The sequence below is a fragment of the Bombina bombina genome, chromosome 6, assembly GCF_027579735.1.
Source record: "Bombina bombina isolate aBomBom1 chromosome 6, aBomBom1.pri, whole genome shotgun sequence".
Taxonomy (NCBI): domain Eukaryota; kingdom Metazoa; phylum Chordata; class Amphibia; order Anura; family Bombinatoridae; genus Bombina; species Bombina bombina.
In genome coordinates this window covers 314191713-314210866 of record NC_069504.1, presented here as the reverse complement: position 1 = coordinate 314210866, position 19154 = coordinate 314191713, and the positions used below count along the sequence as shown (strand labels likewise).

The 19154-nt window shown below is 40.0% G+C and overlaps 1 protein-coding gene across 1 annotated transcript in view; it reads right to left on the bottom strand.

The window, feature by feature from the left end:
• PPFIA2 (PTPRF interacting protein alpha 2) overlaps window positions 1-19154 on the bottom strand; it is a 728675-nt gene that overhangs the window by 397137 nt on the left and 312384 nt on the right. The gene's annotated exons all lie outside the window — the stretch shown is intronic.

Genomic DNA, 19154 nt, shown 5'->3' with positions numbered 1-19154 from the left:
AAGAGAATTTATGAGAAAAACACAGTGAAATATAGGTTTTCCAAACCCAATAATAAATCTTCCTTGAAACAGACTTACGAGCCTGTAGCATAATATTAATCACTGAGTCAGAGAAACTTCTATGACTAAGTACTAAGCGTTCAATTTCCATACCTTCAAATTTAGAGATTTGAGATCCTGATGGAAAAACGGCCCTTGAGACAGAAGGTCTGGCCTTAAAGGAAGTGGCCAAATTTGGCAACTGGACATCCAGACAATATCCGCATACCAAAACCTGTGAGGCCATGCTGGTGCTATCAGAAACACATGCAATTGTTCCAATATGATCTTGGAGATCACCCTTGGAAGAAGAACTAGAGGCAGAAAAATGTAAGCAGGTTGGTAAAACCAAGGAACTGCTAACGCATCCACCATCTATGCCTGAGGATCCCTGGACCTGGAAAGGTACCTGGGACACTTCTTGTTTAGATGGGAAGCTATCAGATCTATTTCGGGGGTGGGGGCCACATCTGTAAAATCTGACAAAATACATCTGGATGAAGAGACCACTCCCCTGGATGTAAAGACTGACAACTGAGATAATCCGCTTCCCAATTGTCTACACCTGGGATATGTATCACAGAAATTAGACAGGAGTTGGATTCTGCCCAAGAAAGTATTTGAGATACTTCTTCCATCACTAAAGGACTGCGAGTCCCCCCTTGATAATTGACATATGCCACAGTTGTGATATTGTCTGTCTGAAAACAAATGAATGATTCTCTCTTTAATAGAGGTCAAGTCTGAAGAGCCCTGAAAATAGCACGGAGTTCTAAAATAGTGATTGATAACCTCGCCTCATGAGAATTCCAAACTACTTGTGCTGTCAGAGACCGCCCAGACAGCTCCTCAACCTGTGAGACTGCATCTGTTGAAATCACAGTCCAGGAAGGACGAACAAAAGAGGCCCCTTGAAAAATCCGATGATGGTCCAACCACCAGGACAGAGAGAGTTGAATGTTGGGATTTAAGTATATCAACTGTGATATCCGAGTATAATCCCTGCACCATTGCTTCAGCATGCAAAGCTGCAGAGGTCTCATATGAAAATGAGCAAAGGGGATCGCGTCCAATGCTGCAGTCATGAGACCTAAAACTTCCATGCACATAGCCACTGAAGGGAATGATCAAGAGTGAAGATTTTGACAGGCAGAAACCAATTTCATTTGTCGCTTGTCTGAATCACTGAATCTATCTGGAAACCTAAAAAGGTGACCCTTGTCTGAGGAATCAAAGAACTCTTTGGTAAATGGATTCTCCAACCATGTTTTTGAAGAAACAACACAAGTTGATTCGTGTGAGAGTCTGCTGAATGAAAAGATTGAGCCAGTAGCAAGATATCATCCAAATAAGGAAACACTGCAATACCCTGCTCTCTGATTACAGATAGAAGGGCACTGAGATTCTTGGAGCTGTTGCTAGGCCAAATGGAAGAGCAACAAATTGGTAATGTTCGTCTAGAAAAGAGAGTCTCATAAACTGATAGTGGTCTGGATGAATCAGAATGTGAAGATACGCATCCTGTAAGTCTATTGAGGACATGTAATGACCTTGCTAAACAAAAGGCCGAATAGTCACCATCTTGAAAGTTGGGACCCTTACAAATTGATTAAAAAACTTCAGATCTAGAACTGGTCTGAAAGAATTTTCCTTCTTCGGGACAATGAATAGATTTGAATAAAAACCCAGACCCTGTTCCAGAATTGGAACTGGTACAATTACTCATGAAAGCTCTATATCTGAAACACACTTCAAAAAGGCCTGAGCTTTCACAGGATTTGATGGAACGTGAGAGAGAAAAAATCTTCTCACAGGAGGTCTTATTCTGAAACCTGTTCAATACCCCTGAGAGACAATATTCTGAATCCAATGATTCTGAACGGAACCTGCCCAATCGTCTTGAAATAATTTCAATCAGCCCCCCACCAGCAGAACTGGATTGAGGGCCACACCTTCATGCAGTCTTGGGGGCTGGCTTTGGTTTCTTATAAGGCTTGGATTTATTCCAACTTGAGGATGGCTTCCAATTCTAGCCAGAGTCCTTAGGGGAAGGAGTGGTTTTCTGTTCTCTAGTCTGACGAAAGGAACAAAACCGATTAGAAGCTTTAGATTTGCCCTTAGACTTTTTATCTTGAGGCAAAAAAACTCCCTTCCCCTCAGTAATATTGGAATAGAATCCAACTGGGAACCAAATAAATTATTACCCTGGAATGATAGAGATAGTAACCTAGATTTAGATACCATGTCAGCATATTATGATTTGAGCCATAAAGCTCCTCTAGCTAAAATAGCCAAAGACATAGATTTAACATTAAATTTGATGATATCAAAAATAGCATCACAGATAAAATGATTAGCATGTTGAAGCAAACGAAGAAAGCTATGCAAATTCCAGTTGTGCTAAGCTATCCAAGGAAGAAGGTAATGCAGCCACAACATCAGCCATCGAAATGGCAGGTCTGAGAATATAGCCAGAATGCAAATAAGCTTTCCTTAGATAAGATTCAATTTTCCTATCTAAAGGATCCTTAAAAGAAGTGCTATCTTCCATAGGAATAGTAGTACATTTAGCAAGAGTAGAAATAGCCCCATCATCCTTAGGGAATTTTTCCCAAAACTCTAATTTAGCCACTGGCAAAGGATACAACTTTTTAAACCTTGAAGAAGGAACAAAAGAAGTACCAGGCTTAAACCATTCCTTAGCAATCACATCAGAAAAAGCATCAGGAACAGGAAAAACCTCAGGAGTAGTCACAGGAGGTTTATAGACAGAATTTAAACATTTACTGGATTTATTATCAAGAGGACCAGACTCCTCAATATCCAAAGTTAGCAACATTTCTTTTAACAAAGAACGAATATACTCAACCTTAAAAACATAAGATTATTTATCAGTGTCAATGTCTGAAGTAGGATCTTCTGAGTCAGAGAGATCCTCATCAAGAGGATGATATATCAGTATGTTGCCGGTCAATAAAAATTTCATCAGTATTATGAGAAGTTTTAAAAGACCTTTTACGTTTATTTGAAGGCGGTATAGCAGCCATAGCCTTCTGTATTGCATCAGCAATATAATTTTTCATATCAACAGGGATATCATGTACTTTAGATGTTGAAGGAACAACAGATACTGTACTAGCACTAATAGAAACCTTTTCTGCATGCAAAAGTTTATCATGACAATTGTTACATACTAGAGCTGGAGATATAATCTCCACTAGCTTGCAACAGATACACTTAGCTTTGGTAGAACTGTGTTCAGGCAGCATGGTTCCTACAGCAGCTTTTGAGACAGGATCAGATTGAGACAGCTTGTAAAATATAAAAGAAAAAATAACATTTAAACAAAAATATCTTATTTCCCCATATAGAAGTTTCAGGAATGGGAAAAAACATAATTTATGCTTACCTGATAAATTTATTTCTCTTGTAGTGTATCCAGTCCACGGATCATCCATTACTTGTGGGATATTCTCCTTCCCAACAGGAAGTTGCAAGAGGATCACCCACAGCAGAGCTGCTATATAGCTCCTCCCCTAACTGCCATATCCAGTCATTCGACCGAAACAAGCCGAGAAAGGAGAAACCATAGGGTGCAGTGGTGACTGAAGTTTAATTAAAATTTAGACCTGCCTTAAAAGGACAGGGCGGGCCGTGGACTGGATACACTACAAGAGAAATAAATTTATCAGGTAAGCATAAATTATGTTTTCTCTTGTTAAGTGTATCCAGTCCACGGATCATCCATTACTTGTGGGATACCAATACCAAAGCTTAAGTACACGGATGATGGGAGGGACAAGGCAGGAACTTAAACGGAAGGAACCACTGCCTGTAGAACCTTTCTCCCAAAAACAGCCTCCGAAGAAGCAAAAGTATAAAATTTGTAAAATTTTGAAAAGGTATGAAGCGAAGACCAAGTCGCAGCCTTGCAAATCTGTTCAACAGAGGCCTCATTTTTAAAGGCCCAGGTGGAAGCCACAGCTCTAGTAGAATGAGCTGTAATTCTTTCAGGGGGCTGCTGTCCAGCAGTCTCATATGCTAAACGGATTATACTCCGAAGCCAAAAAGAAAGAGAGGTTGCCGAGGCCTTTTGACCTCTCCTCTGTCCAGAGTAAATAACAAACAGGTGAGATGTTTGGCGAAAATCTTTAGTAACCTGCAAGTAAAACTTCAATGCACGGACTACGTCTAGATTATGCAAAAGACGTTCCTTCTTTGAAGAAGGATTAGGGCATAATGATGGAACAACAATCTCTTGATTGAAACCACCTTAGGTAAAAACCCAGGTTTTGTACGCAGAACTACTTTATCTGAATGAAAGATCAGATAAGGAGAATCACAATGTAAGGCAAATTACTCCGAGACTCTTCGAGCCGAGGAAATAGCCATCAGAAAAAGAACTTTCCATGATAGAAGTTTGATATCAATAGAATGAAGGGGTTCAAACGGAACCCCTTGAAGAACTTTAAGAACCAAGTTTAATCTCCATGGGGGAGCAACAGGTTTAAACACAGGCTTAATTCTAACTGAAGCCTGACAAAATGCCTGAACGTCTGGAACTTCTGCCAGACGCTTGTGTAAAAGAATAGACAGAGCAGAAATCTGTCCCTTTAAAGAACTAGCTGATAGTCCTTTGTCCAAAACCTCTTGGAGGAAGGACAATATCCTAGGAATCCTAACCCTACTCCATGAGTAATTCTTGGATTCACACCAATGAAGATATTTACGCCAAATCTTGTGGTACATTTTGCTGGTGACAGGCTTTCGTGCCTGTATTAAGGTATCAATTACTGACTCGGAGAAGCCACGCTTTGATAGGATCAAGCGTTCAATATCCATGCAGTCAGTCTCAGAGAAAGTAGATTCGGATGATTGAAAGGACCTTGTATTAGAAGGTCTTGTCTCAGAGGCAGAGTCCATGGTGGAAAGGATGACATGTCCACTAGGTCTGCATACCAGGTCCTGCGTGGCCACGCAGGCGCTATCAATATCACCGATGCTCACTCCTGTTTGATTTTGGCAATCAGACGAGGGAGCAGAGGAAATGGTGGAAACACATAGGCCAGGTTGAAGAACCAAGGCGCTGCTAGAGCATCTATCAGTGCCGCTTCTGGGTCCCTGGACCTGGATCCGTAACAAGGAAGCTTGGCGTTCTGGCGAGACGCCATGAGATCCAGTTCTGATTTGCCCCAACGGAGAACCAATTGAGCAAACACCTCTGGATGGAGTTCCCACTTCCCCGGATGAAAAGTCTGACGACTTAGAAAATCCGCCTCCCAGTTCTCTACCCCTGGGATATGAATCGCTGATAGGTGGCAAGAGTGAGTCTCTGCCCAGCGAATTATCTTGGAGACTTCTGACATCGCTAGGGAACTCCTGGTCCCCCCTTGATGGATGATGTAAGCCACAGTCGTGATGTTGTCCGACTGAAATCTGATGAACCTCAGTGTTGCTAACTGAGGCCAAGCTAGAAGAGCATTGAATATTGCTCTTAACTCCAGAATATTTATTGGGAGGAGTTTCTCCTCCTGAGTCCATGAACCCTGAGCCTTCAGGGAGTTCCAGACTGCACCCCAACCTAGAAGGCTGGCGTCTGTTGTTACAATGGTCCAATATGGCCTGCGAAAGGTCATACCTTTGGACAGATGGACCCGAGATAACCACCAGAGAAGAGTATCTCTGGTTTCCTGATCCAGATTTAGTAGAGGGGACAAATCTGTGTAATCCCTATTCCACTGACTGAGCATGCATAATTGCAGCGGTCTGAGATGCAGGCGCGCAAATGGCACTATGTCCATCGCCGCTACCATTAAGCCGATTACTTCCATGCACTGAGCCACCCTGGGGCGCGCAATGGAGTGAAGAACACGGCAAGCATTTAGAAGTTTTGATAACCTGGACTCTGTCAGGTAAATTTTCATTTCTATAGAATCTATCAGAGTCCCTAGGAAGGAAACCCTTGTGAGAGGAGATAGAGAACTCTTTTCTTCGTTCACTTTCCACCCATGCGACCTCAGAAATGCCAGAACTATCTCTGTATGAGACTTGGCAATTTGAAAGCTTGACGCCTGTATCAGGATGTCGTCTAGGTAAGGAGCCACCGCTATGCCTCACGGTCTTAGAACCGCCAGAAGTGAGCCCAGAACCTTTGTAAAAATTCTTGGGGCTGTAGCCAACCCGAATGGAAGAGCTACAAACTGGTAATGCCTGTCTAGAAAGGCAAACCTCAGGAACCAATGATGATTCTTGTGGATCGGAATGTGAAGGTAGGCATCCTTTAAGTCCACTGTGGTCATGTACTGACCCTCTTGGATCATGGGTAAAATGGTTCGAATAGTTTCCATCTTGAATGATGGAACTCTAAGGAATTTGTTTAGGATCTTTAGATCCAAAATTGGTCTGAAGGTTCCCTCTTTTTTGGGAACCACAAACAGATTTGAATAAAACCCCTGTCCTTGTTCCGTCCGCGGAACTGGATGGATCACTCCCATTACAAGGAGGTCTTGCACGCAGCTTAGGAATGCCTCTTTCTTTATCTGGTTTGCAGATAATCTTGAAAGGTGAAATCTCCCTTGTGGGGGAGAAGCTTTGAAGTCCAGAAGATATCCCTGAGATATGATCTCCAACGCCCAGGGATCCTGAACATCTCTTGCCCACGCCTGGGCGAAGAGAGAGAGTCTGCCCCCTACTAGATCCGTTGTTGGATAGGGGGGCCGCTCCTTCATGCTGTCTTGGAGGCAGCAGCAGGCTTTCGGCCTGCTTGCCCTTGTTCCAGGACTGGGTAGGTTTCCAGGCCTGCTTAGATTGAGGAAAAGTTCCCTCTTGTTTTGAAGTAGAGGGAGCTGATCCTGCACCTGCCTTGAAATTTCGAAAGGCACGAAAATTAGACTGTTTGGCCCTTGATTTGGCCCTGTCCTGAGGAAGGGTATGACCCTTACCTCCAGTAATGTCAGCAATAATTTCTTTCAAACCAGGCCCGAATAAGGTCTGCCCCTTGAAAGGAATGTTAAGTAATTTAGACTTTGAAGTCACATCAGCTGACCAGGAATTAAGCCATAGTGCCCTACGCGCCTGGATGGCGAATCCGGAATTCTTAGCCGTTAGTTTAGTCAAATGAACAATGGCATCAGAAACAAATGAGTTAGCTAGCTTAAGTGTTCTAAGCTTGTCAATAATTTCAGTCAATGGAGCTGTATGGATGGCCTCTTCCAGGGCCTCAAACCAGAATGCCACCGCAGCAGTGACAGGCGCAATGCATGCAAGGGGCTGTAAAATAAAAACCTTGTTGAATAAACATTTTCTTAAGGTAACCCTCTAATTTTTTTATCCATTGGATCTGAAAAAGCACAACTGTCCTCAACCGGGATAGTGGTACGCTTTGCTAAAGTAGAAACTGCTCCCTCCACCTTAGGGACTGTCTGCCATAAGTCCTGTGTAGTGGCATCTATTGGAAACATTTTTCTAAATATAGGAGGTGGGGAAAAGGGCACACCGGGTCTATCCCACTCCTTACTAATAATTTCTGTAAGCCTTTTAGGTATTGGAAAAACATCAGTACTCACCAGCACTGCATAGTATTTATCCAGCCTACACAATTTCTCTGGCACTGCAATTGTGTCACAGTCATTCAGAGCAGCTAATACCTCCCCAAGTAACACACGGAGGTTCTCAAGCTTAAATTTAAAATTAGAAATCTCTGAATCAGGTCTCCCCGATTCAGAGACGTCACCCACAGACTGAAGCTCTCCGTCCTCAGGTTCTGCATATTGTGACGCAGTATCAGACATGGCTCTTACAGCATCTACGCGCTCTGTATCTCGTCTAACCCCAGAGCTATCGCGCTTGCCTCTCAATTCAGGCAATCTGGCTAATACCTGTGACAGGGTATTATTCATGATTGCAGCCATGTCCTGCAAAGTAATCGCTATGGGCATCCCTGATGTACTTGGCGCCATATTAGCGTGCGTCCCTCGAGCGGGAGGCGAAGGGTCCGACACGTGGGGAGAGTTAGTCGGCATAACTTCCCCCTCGACAGACCCCTCTGGTGACAATTCTTTTATAGATAAAGATTGATTTTTACTGTTTAAGGTGAAATCAATACATTTAGTACACATTCTCCTATGGGGCTCCACAATGGCTTTTAAACATAATGAACAAGTAGTTTCCTCTGTGTCAGACATGTTTGTACATACTAGCAATGAGACTAGCAAGCTTGGAAAACACTTTAAACAAAGTTAACAAGCAAAATAAAAAAAAAACGTTACTGTGCCTTTAAGAGAAACAAATTTTGGCAAAATTTGAAATAACAGTGAAAAAAGGCAGTTACACTAACAAAGTTTTTACAGTGTATGTAACAAGTTAGCAGAGCATTGCACCCACTTGCAAATGGATGATTAACCCCTTAATACAAAAAACAGATTAACAAAATGAAAAATATGTTTTTTAAACAGTCATAACAACTGCCACAGCTCCTACTTTTGAAGCCTTTTGAGCCCATCAGAGATGTCCTATAGCATGCAGGGGACTGCTGAGGGAAGCTGAATGTCACAGTTTGTAATTTTAAGTGCACCAACTGTAACTTTTATACTATAACAGTGGAAAGCCTCTGTTTCTAGGCAAAAATAAAGCCAGCCATGTGGAAAAAACTAGGCCCCAATAAGTTTTATCACCAAAGCATATATAAAAACGATTAAACATGCCAGCAAACGTTTTATATTACACTTTTATAAGAGTATGTATCTCTGTTAATAAGCCTGATACCAGTCGCTATTAAATCACTGCATTTAGGCTTAACTTACATTAATCCGGTATCAGCAGCATTTTTCTAGCAAGTTCCATCCCTAGAAATATGTTTACTGCACATACCTTATTGCAGGAAAACCTGCACGCCATTCCCTCTCTGAAGTTACCTCACTCCTCAGAATATGTGAGAACGGCAATGGATCTTAGTTACTTCTGCTAAGATCATAGAAATCACAGGCAGATTCTTCTTCTAATGCTGCCTTTGATAAAACAGTACACTCCGGTACCATTTAAAAATAACAAACTTTTGATTGAAGTTAAGAAACTAACTATAATACACCACTCTCCTCTTACTACGTCCATCTTTGTTGAGACTTGCAAGAGAATGACTGGATATGGCAGTTAGGGGAGGAGCTATATAGCAGCTCTGCTGTGGGTGATCCTCTTGCAACTTCCTGTTGGGAAGGAGAATATCCCACAAGTAATGGATGATCCGTGGACTGGATACACTTAACAAGAGAAAATACAAATGCTAAAATTGCAAAAAAACAAATAGCATAGCACTCTGAGCATAAAGAAGGCAAGGAGCATATAAGAAGTTAGGTAAAATAAAAATTATTTTTTTTGGCGCCAAGTATGATGCACAACGCAAAAGGAAGTTGAGAATTTTTTTGGCGCCAAGTATGATGCACAACGCAAAAGGAAGTTGAGAATTTTTTTGGCTCCAAAAACATCCGGAAATGACGCAACTCGCGTCATAACAAACAATTTCACGCCAAACAACCTAGCGTCAACTAATGACGAACTTGCATCACTACGGGCGCACATTCACGCCAAAAAATTCTCATGCCAAGAAAAATGCAATAAATAACAGCATTTTGCGCCCTTGCGAGCCTAATTTGCCCGCAATTTTTTCAAAGAAAAAAGTCAAATTGAAAATAGACTATACCCCAGGTAAGACAAACTTCCTAAAGCATGATTCCCATAATGAAACTGCCAGACTGCAAAGGGAAAAACAGACCTGACTCATGGCAAATATAAGTAAAATACATATATTTAAAACTTTATACATAAAGCGCCAAACCATAGATGAGTGTCTTAAATAATGATACATACTTACCGAAAGACACCCATCCACATATAGCAGAAACCAGTAATGAAAAGCTATCAGCAGAGGTAATGGTATATAAGAGTATATCGTCAATCTGAAAAGAGGTCTGAGATGAATCCCTACGACCGATAACAGAGAACCCTTGAAAAGATTTCCCGCGAGGGAAAACATAAAATCAAATAGGCAATACTCTCTTCACATCCCTCTGACAAACACTGTACTCTGAGAAGAATTGGGCTTCAGAATGCTTAGAAGCGCTTATCACAGAAGAAATCAAAAAATCAAGCACAAACTTACTTCACCACCTCCATAGGAGGCAAAGTTTGTAAAACTGAATTGTGCGTGTGGTAAGGGGTGCATTTAAAGGCATTTTGAGGTTTGGGAAACTTTGAAGCTCCTGGGATTGTATATCCCATATGTCACTAGCTCATGGACACTTGCCAATTACATGAAAGAAATGGCATTTACCAGCCTAATATATGTACTGTATAGGGCAGTGGCTTTAAAGAAAGGTCTTTCTGCTGAATAAAGCTCTTCCCCCCAAAAAAACCCACTACAACAGGAAAGAAGAGATGCCCCTCTGTCAAAGAAGAGGTCACATGTCAAGGTAGCATCATGATCATAGTGATCACCTGGATGAACAATAGGCATATGGAGCAGCATCAATGGGGTGTGGTATCCCATAATACATTGACAGAGGGGCCTCTCTTCTTTCCTGTTGTAGTGGGGTTTTTTTGGGGGGAAGAGCTTTATTCAGCAGAAAGACCTTTCTTTAAAGCCACTGCCCTATACAGTACATATATTAGGGGTATACGATCCTACATTCGCAACTTTGCAAAGTCTTTTTTTCTGCGCGAGGATGCAACCACAAGAGTGCAACATTTTTACTTGTGACCTGTAATACTTGTGCAACTGGGCACACAATGGGCACAGATAAAGCACTGACAGGAGCGCAAATTTAGTAATTGGAAAACATTACAAGGAAATTAATTTTAAAAGTTCTCTTTAAACTAGCAATCACTTCACAAATAGCAAATTTAAATATTTGTGGAATTAATTTTGGATCTAGGTTGAAAACAAAAGTAAAATAAGGAGTGCTGATCGAATAGGTATGTTAATTTAAGAAATTAGGTAAATATTGTATAACAGATCATTTACGTTTCATTTAAAAGCCAACACTGCATTTTAGTACTCATTTGTGCTTAAGCATTTTCTGTTTTAATGCTTTTAATAAAGATATAAATGAGGTACACTGTCCCAAATGTGCAGTAGATTCACTGCTAATGCAGCAGTTTGAATAAAGTGCTAAGTAGTCTGACTGACTATAAAGATGATGAACTTGCTAATCTTATTTTGAAGCTGAGCGCGCACATGACATTTGGGGTTTTCTGCTATTTAATGTAAAAAGTAGCCACAATGTCACACCTGAGAGCCATAAAGAGATATTAAGATTTGACATTGGTAAATTATGTACAAATAAAGGTAAAATATACACAGAATGCTATTTAAAGGGACAGTATAAATAAACTAAACTTTCATTATTCAGATAGGACTTCTAATTTTAATTGACTTTCCAATTTACTTTTATCATCAAATTAGCTTTTTTCTCTTGGTATTCTTAGTTTAAACTAAACATAGGTAGGCTCATATGCTAATTTCTAAGCCTTTGAGGGCTGCCTCTTATCACAGGCTTTTTAAATCTCTTTTCAACACAAAGAGACAGAAAGTACACGTGGGCCATATAGATAACACTGTGTACAGGCACAGGGGGTTATTTAAGATCTAGCACAACACAATGCTAAATTTAAGACAATAGATAATAAACAGTCACAGTCATGTGATCAGGGGGCTGGAAGAAGGTTCCTAGATACAAGGTAATCACAGAGGTAAAAAGTACATTAATATAACTGTGTTGGTTGTGCAAAACTGGGGAATGGGGGTAATAAAGGGATTATCTATCTTTTAAAACAATAACAATTCTATGGTAGACTGTCCCTTTAAATTACTATTTTGTTTAAAAAAAATAAAATAACAATGGATGACAAATTACAGACAATCACAGAGCACTGGTGAAATGAAGTATTTTGAGATAAAATATCTTCCTTTTATATGTGATGTTTTATACTTAGCTTTTTACAGATATGCAGCATCACTTCCAAATGATTCTACATCTGGGTATGTTGTCCTTTTAAAGGGACAGTATACTGTAAAATTGCTTTTCCCTTACTGTATTTCCAATTACATTTCATACCAGGTGCAGAGTATAGAATGTTTGAAAAATGGCAAGGTCAGGTTTATTTGTGTATATGAAATTGCTGGTTTTGTGCTTTGAAACCACAGCCTATTACAATGGGTTGAGCGTTTTTATTTTAGTAATTATATATGTCATTTAATTATCAAAAACACAACAGGAAATTTAAATGCCAAAAAAAAAAGAAAGAAAATGGAATTCAATGTGAAAAATAACAGCAGGGAAATTGCTGGATTGAACTTCACACTTATTGATTTCAAAAACCCTGTTCTTTCCATAGGATGTGCGAAAACAACCAAAACACAGCATCTCAGAGAGCACGCCAGTTAGTCACAGTGGCTAGAACCATGAAAATGTCTGATAGCACAAAGTTTAAGTTTTGTTCCAGATTTTCATTAAAGGGACATTATTTTATTATTATCGGTTATTTGTAGAACAGATTCCTCAGCGCTACATTGTTCACTAGATTATGCTTTGCATAAATGTTTTGTAGATGATCCATTTATAAAGCCCATCTAGGAGTGTTTTTGTAACAATTTATAGTTTTGCTTATTTTTTTATAACATTGTGCTGATTTTCTGACTCCTAGCCAAGCTCCAAAGTATCAGATGTATAGTAAATTCTAGAGATACCTGCTGCTCCTCTTTGTGTAATCTGTCTTTTCAGAGGGGGGGAAGGGGAGTGTCTGCTCTTCCTGCTTTCTCAGCCCCTTTCACTGGGTGTCCCAGCCTAACCTCATCCGCAGTGCTAAAATGGGAGCTCCTACATTTTTAAAAGGTTTTATACTGGATTTTTAGATCAGTATCTGTGCACATTCTTCTTTATATTCATGTCTATTACATGCAGTTATATGAAAATTGTTGTACACTGTCCCTTTAACCCTTTGAGTGCTAAGCTGGATTTCCCCTCCCAGATCCCCAATACCATTGGAAAGGTTAGACGATTACCTTTCCAATGGTGGGTCTTGGGGGTCTGTAGCTGCTTAGATCCCTGAGATACAGGTTTTTAAGCAGCATGCCCCCTTTCCCTATACTTTGTATTGCCAATTTTAAATAAAGTTGTGCAGTGACTTCATCACGTCATTGCGCGTAACGTCACCGCACGTAACGGGAAGCCCCGGCGATGCCTGTCACTATGTAGGCATGATCGTTGGGGTAGGAGCGGGTGGGAGCCCGCAGATTGCCAAAAAGGTAGTTGATTGCTAGCGACGGCTCTGAGCTGTCGTTAGCACTCAAGGACCAGTCAACACAGTAGATTTGCTCTGACAATTTTAAAAGTTATGTCTATTTCCACTCCCCCTGTACCATGTGACAACCATCAGCCAATCACTAATGCAAATACGTATATGCTGTGAATTCTTGCACATGCTCAGTAGGAGCTGGTGACTCAAAAAGTTAAAATATAAAAAGACTGTGCACATTTTGTTAAATGGAAGTAAATTGGAAAGTTGTTTAAAAGTGTGACAAGGACTGCCCCAGAATTAGGAGGTATTTCCCATGTACCAGAACATCCTCTGAGTATCCCAGATTGCTCAGCCAGCCACCATTCCCTCTAAGGTGTGTGCATCTGGAGAAGACATTGAGTATCCACGTGTGCCGTATTTTAAAAGTGGAGACATCAGAAAGCTTTGAATTAACTGTTTACTTTCAAGAGGATTTGGGCTGACTGGTGCACTCCTAACACACTCCCTCATATGTATGATATTTTTTTTATTGTGGGCTGGAATCAGCAGCATATTTAGTTTGGAAAGGAGCACTAAGGGGTCACTGGGGAGAACTATTGTGGTTAATAAATACCCCATTGAAACTCTATTTAAAAGTGGGGACTTTAACATGCCATTAGACCCTACAGTGGACACGTCCACAGGGATTTCCTGTACGCCTAAAAAAGTGATTAAATTGGTAAACAGCTATATCCAGCAACTGGGACTTCATGATGTATGGAGAACAGATAACCCCAATACTAAAGACTACACATTCTATTCGAACCCGCACAACACATTCACAAGAATAGGCTACATTCTTACTGATCAAACAGGATTATCTATGATCAAAGACTCTAAGATATTGCAGATCACATGATCTGACCATGCACCTGTGCAATGCGCGGTGGAATGGCCAAACATACCACACAAACCGTTCATTTGGAGACTGGACGAATACATGCTGGAGCACGCATTGATCAGTGGGGCTGTTGAAAAAACACTAGTAAATTATTTTAGGGAGAATAACTCAGAGGAGATAAACCCATCGTTATATGGGAAGCACACAAGTGTGTACTGAGGGGGGAATTTATCGCACATAAAGCCAGGGAAAAGAGGGAGAAAAGACAATATTTGAACTTTACTCTGGCACAAATTGGGTACTGGGAGAAGCAGCATAAGCAAGACCCACAGTCTGTAGTAGCATTGAGCTCGTTGACAAAAGTTAGGCAATCTTTAAAAAATCACCTTACTAAGTAACACCAACTCAAATCTGCACTACTAAAACAGAAATACTTTGACGTGCAAGACAAGGCGGGGGCATCATTGGCAAAAGCACTCAAGAGGAAACAACTTACTACATACATGCACACTATTTCAGACACACAAGGTAGCACACACACAAGGATAGTAAGAATATTGCAGAGGTCTTTCGGCAATACTATGCTACATTTATAACATAAGATGCAGCCACATGTCATTCAATAGAATCATACTTAAAGGACCTTAATCTCCCCATATTAGCAGGGGAAGAGGTGGACAAGCTAGATTCCGCTATCACTATAGATGAAATTAAAAAAGCAATTCAGGCTATGCCAGCTGGGAAAAGTCCGGAACCGGACGGATTTAGCATGAAGTACTATAAAAAATATATAGACCACCTGGTAATGCCCCTGGAAAAAATGTTTAACTAATTTTCCCCCACCATAGGCTTTTCAGAGAATATGCTAGAGGCACATATAATCGTCCTCCCGAAACCGGGAAAACAACCAGACAGGCCAGAGCATTTTCGCCCGATATCACTCCTGAATTCGGATATAAAGATCATTGCCAAAATCTTGGCAAATAGAATTAATCAATATCTACCCAAGCTGGTTAACACAGATCAGGTAATATTTGTCCCAGGAAGAGAGGTGCGGGATAACACGTTAAAAACACTTTAGATCATATCCCACGAACACAACAATAAGATACTGATGGTAATAGTCTCCACAGACGCAGAAAAAGCATTTGATAGGGTGAATTGGCAATTTCTAAAAGCAGTCATGAATAAAATGAAATTTGGTGAAAAATTTATAGCACTTGTGTTTTCCCTATACACGTACCCTACCGCAAAAGTAAAGGTGAATGGCCTCTTATCAGACAGTTTTAGTATAAGCAATGGGACGAGGCAGGGGTGCCCACTTTCCCCAGTGCTTTTTGCATTGAATATTGAAGCCTTGGCACAGAAAATTAGAAACAACACACAGATTACGGGGGTTCTAGTTGGTAGCACTGAACTTAAGCTAGCATTATACGCAGATGACGTCCTTCTTACACTCACCAAGATAGAGACATCCTTACCAAAGGCAATGGAAGGTTTCCGGGAGTTCGGGGAAGTGTCCAATTTCTCAGTGAACACCACAAAATCTGAAATGCTAAATATAACATATGAGGATGAAACCTTAAAGCAACTAACAATGGGCTGCCCCTTAAAAAGACAAAATTCAAAACTTAAATACTTAGGAATCTACCTGGCACCGGATCCGGATCCACAGGTCGTATTCCAGGCCAATTATAAAAAATTAGAGGGGAATTTAGTGGCAGACCTTTCTAGTTGGAAGAACAAATCTATATCATGGGTAGGTAGAATTAATGTAATAAAGATGAACGTCCTCCCCAGGATCCTATATCTGTTACAGACCACCCCTATTCAATTACCAACTAAATATGTAAACCGTATACAATCTTTTATAGAACAATTTATATGGCAGGGAATTAGACCTCGAATAGCGAAGCAGACTATGTACTTGCCCAGGGAGCAGGGGGGATTGGGTGTACCTAATATACATACGTACAAAGTGGCAATAGCACTACACAGGTTAATAGATTTATGCACAAATAATATGTACAAACAATGGGCCCAACTGGATAGACATATCCTAGGGCTCTGCAATGCCGGTACGGTGGCATGGATACCTCAAAAACAAAGACCGTCTATAATACAATACCCAATAATGACAGAACTTTTTGCTACGTGGGACAAGTTGATGAACACATCCACAAACATATCAAACCCACTCTCCCCAATGACCCCCCTGTGCAATAACACCTCATTACCCTGGAACTACAAAGATACCCAAACAGAACATGGAGATCATATCAAAAATAGAATCATGGCATTATTTGCCCAAGATGGGAAAATAAGGGCCTTTGAAGACATTAAAGAAAGTCAAGCCGACATAAACCTGAATTGGTACTCATATACGCAAATAAGACATTACATAGGCACACATCCCTGTAAACAACAACTGATCAGACGGTTAACACCTTTTGAAAACTTGTGTCATTTGAACGCTACACCCAGGCATGCTATATCCATACTATATAAACAACTACTTATTAAAAATAAACAAAAGCTCCCGACATATACAATAGCGTGGGAAAAAGAATTGGGAATAGCCATACCTCCAAAAGAGTGGCAAAGAGCTTCTCTAGCTACCAAGAGTTCCTCGATCTCCACAAGGATATTAGAGACAAATTATAAATTCCTTACAAGGTGGTACCTTACCCCCAGTAGGTTACACAAAATATATAAGACAGCAAGCAATAAGTGTTGGAGAGGGTGTGGAGAAGTGGGGAATCCCACTCACATTTGGTGGAGATGTGACTAGACACTTATTGGGTGGAAATACTAAAACAAATGTCAGACATAATAGGGAGACAGTTACCCAATGACCCATTGATTCTTTGCTATATGGCAATTCCCAAAATCGACAAAAGCATAGCTAAAACTTTATTGACAGTGTTAATTAACAGCGCCAAAACATTAATTCCAAAATATTGGAAAACAACAACAGTGCCCACAGCATCTGAGTGGAGGGCACAGGTGGAAAAACTATTGCAACTAGAGAGATATCATCATTTAAAGGCAGGCACCATAGGGACACATGAGCTTATGGTAGATATGTGGAGGTGACATATAGCTAGTCAATGATATATAGGCATCCAAAGTATGACCACATAATGGCACACACATCACATACCTCACACACAAAACAAATCATCAGCACAGATTGTGAGTGCGATGTTTACTGTTCATTGTTTATTGTTTGCTGTTGTTTAATGTGGTATGCTAACTGCTAAAACACATTTTATGATCACCAAGGACAGATGGTTTCTCGGGACAATTCCCCGGAGAGACTATATACTGAACTTTCCAAAAGTTGGACATTGCATTAGAAACTCCGACACAGAACTGTACTTAATGCTGGAAACAGATAATTGTATTGAATGTATGTGGTTCTCTATCTTATTATTGTTCGAACACAAACAGTTTTGTTAATAACTTGTTTGACCAAATAAAGAAACTTTTAAAACAAACAAAAAAAAATGGTAAATAATACATGGTGCAATGATTTACATTATTACAGCATTGTTAGCTTGCTGAAAAGCCATCTTATTTTTTTCAGCAACAACAATAAAGCTTTATTTATATCTAAAAAAAAAAAATACCCCATTGAGTTTGGAAAGGAGCACTAAGGGCTCATTTGAGAACTTGTATTGCCATTTAAATGGCTAGTAAAGTCAAAATTAAAGTTTCATGATTTAGAGAAATCATAAAATTAAAGGGATATGAAACCCAAACATTTTCTTTTGCTATTTGGATAGAGCATACCATTTTTAAAAAGTTTCAAATTTACTTCTATTATTATATTTGCTGTGTTCCCATGATATTCTGTATTGAAGAGATACCTAGGTAGGTAACTGGAGCACTGCATGGCAGGAAATAGTGCTGCCATCTAGTGCTCTTACAAATGGATAGCATTTTTTCAAAATAGCTGCCAAATTGTGCTCCAGAAATATGAAGGCTCCTAAGCATACGTCACAGCTTTTAGACATAAGATAACAAAAGAACAAAGAAAAATTGATAATTGAGGTAAAATAGAAAGTTGTTCAAAATTACACGCTCTGTCTGAATCATGAAAGAAAAATGGTGGGTTCCATAACCCTTTTAAAAAAATCTTTCCAATATACTTCCATTATCAAAACGTGCACATTCTTTTCCAATGTAAACTTAGCCAAATTAAATTACTTGAAATGTAGCTATTATCACTAGGCAAGCAGAGATATACATTTACTGCAATGTTTAGCTTACTGTCCCTTTATCAATTGGTTTTCTATGACTGTATGCACTTGCAAGTTAGCAACCTTTTGTTTAAAGATGTTTTACTGTTTAAAGTTTAGCATATGCAAAAGACAATTTGAATTTAGTTTAAATTAGGTTTCCTCTAGTAAATATGTATTACTAACTCACAAAAAATGTTTCCAAAAATTTCAAAATGATATATTTTAACAAATTTGTGAAACCATGCACACAAACCCACCCCCTCAAAATGTTCAGGAATTAGCTGGGTAAAAGGTGGCAACACTACCCCATGTGACAACCATCAGCCAATAACAGGCTAAAAATATATCTATTAACTGTGATTTCTTGCACATGCTCAGTGGTAGCTGGTACCTCAGATAGTGTGCATTTAAAAATACTGTGCACAGTTTGATGATGGAAGTAAACTGGGAAGTCTCATGGCTTCAAGCTCCATCTGAATCATGAGCTTAGTTTTGACTTTAGTGTTCTTTTAACTTCTTGTAAGAGGATTTACAATCAAAATGCTGAATTTCTAAAAATTTGTTTAGTGCTACTATCTGAAGGCGTTGGGAGCTTGCTGTTACCCGATTGGTGAAACATGCTCACATGATCGAATTCCGTACATCGTGGTTTAGTCTGTCGGGCGACTAAGAGGTCCAGCCTGCTGTTAATGGCACTT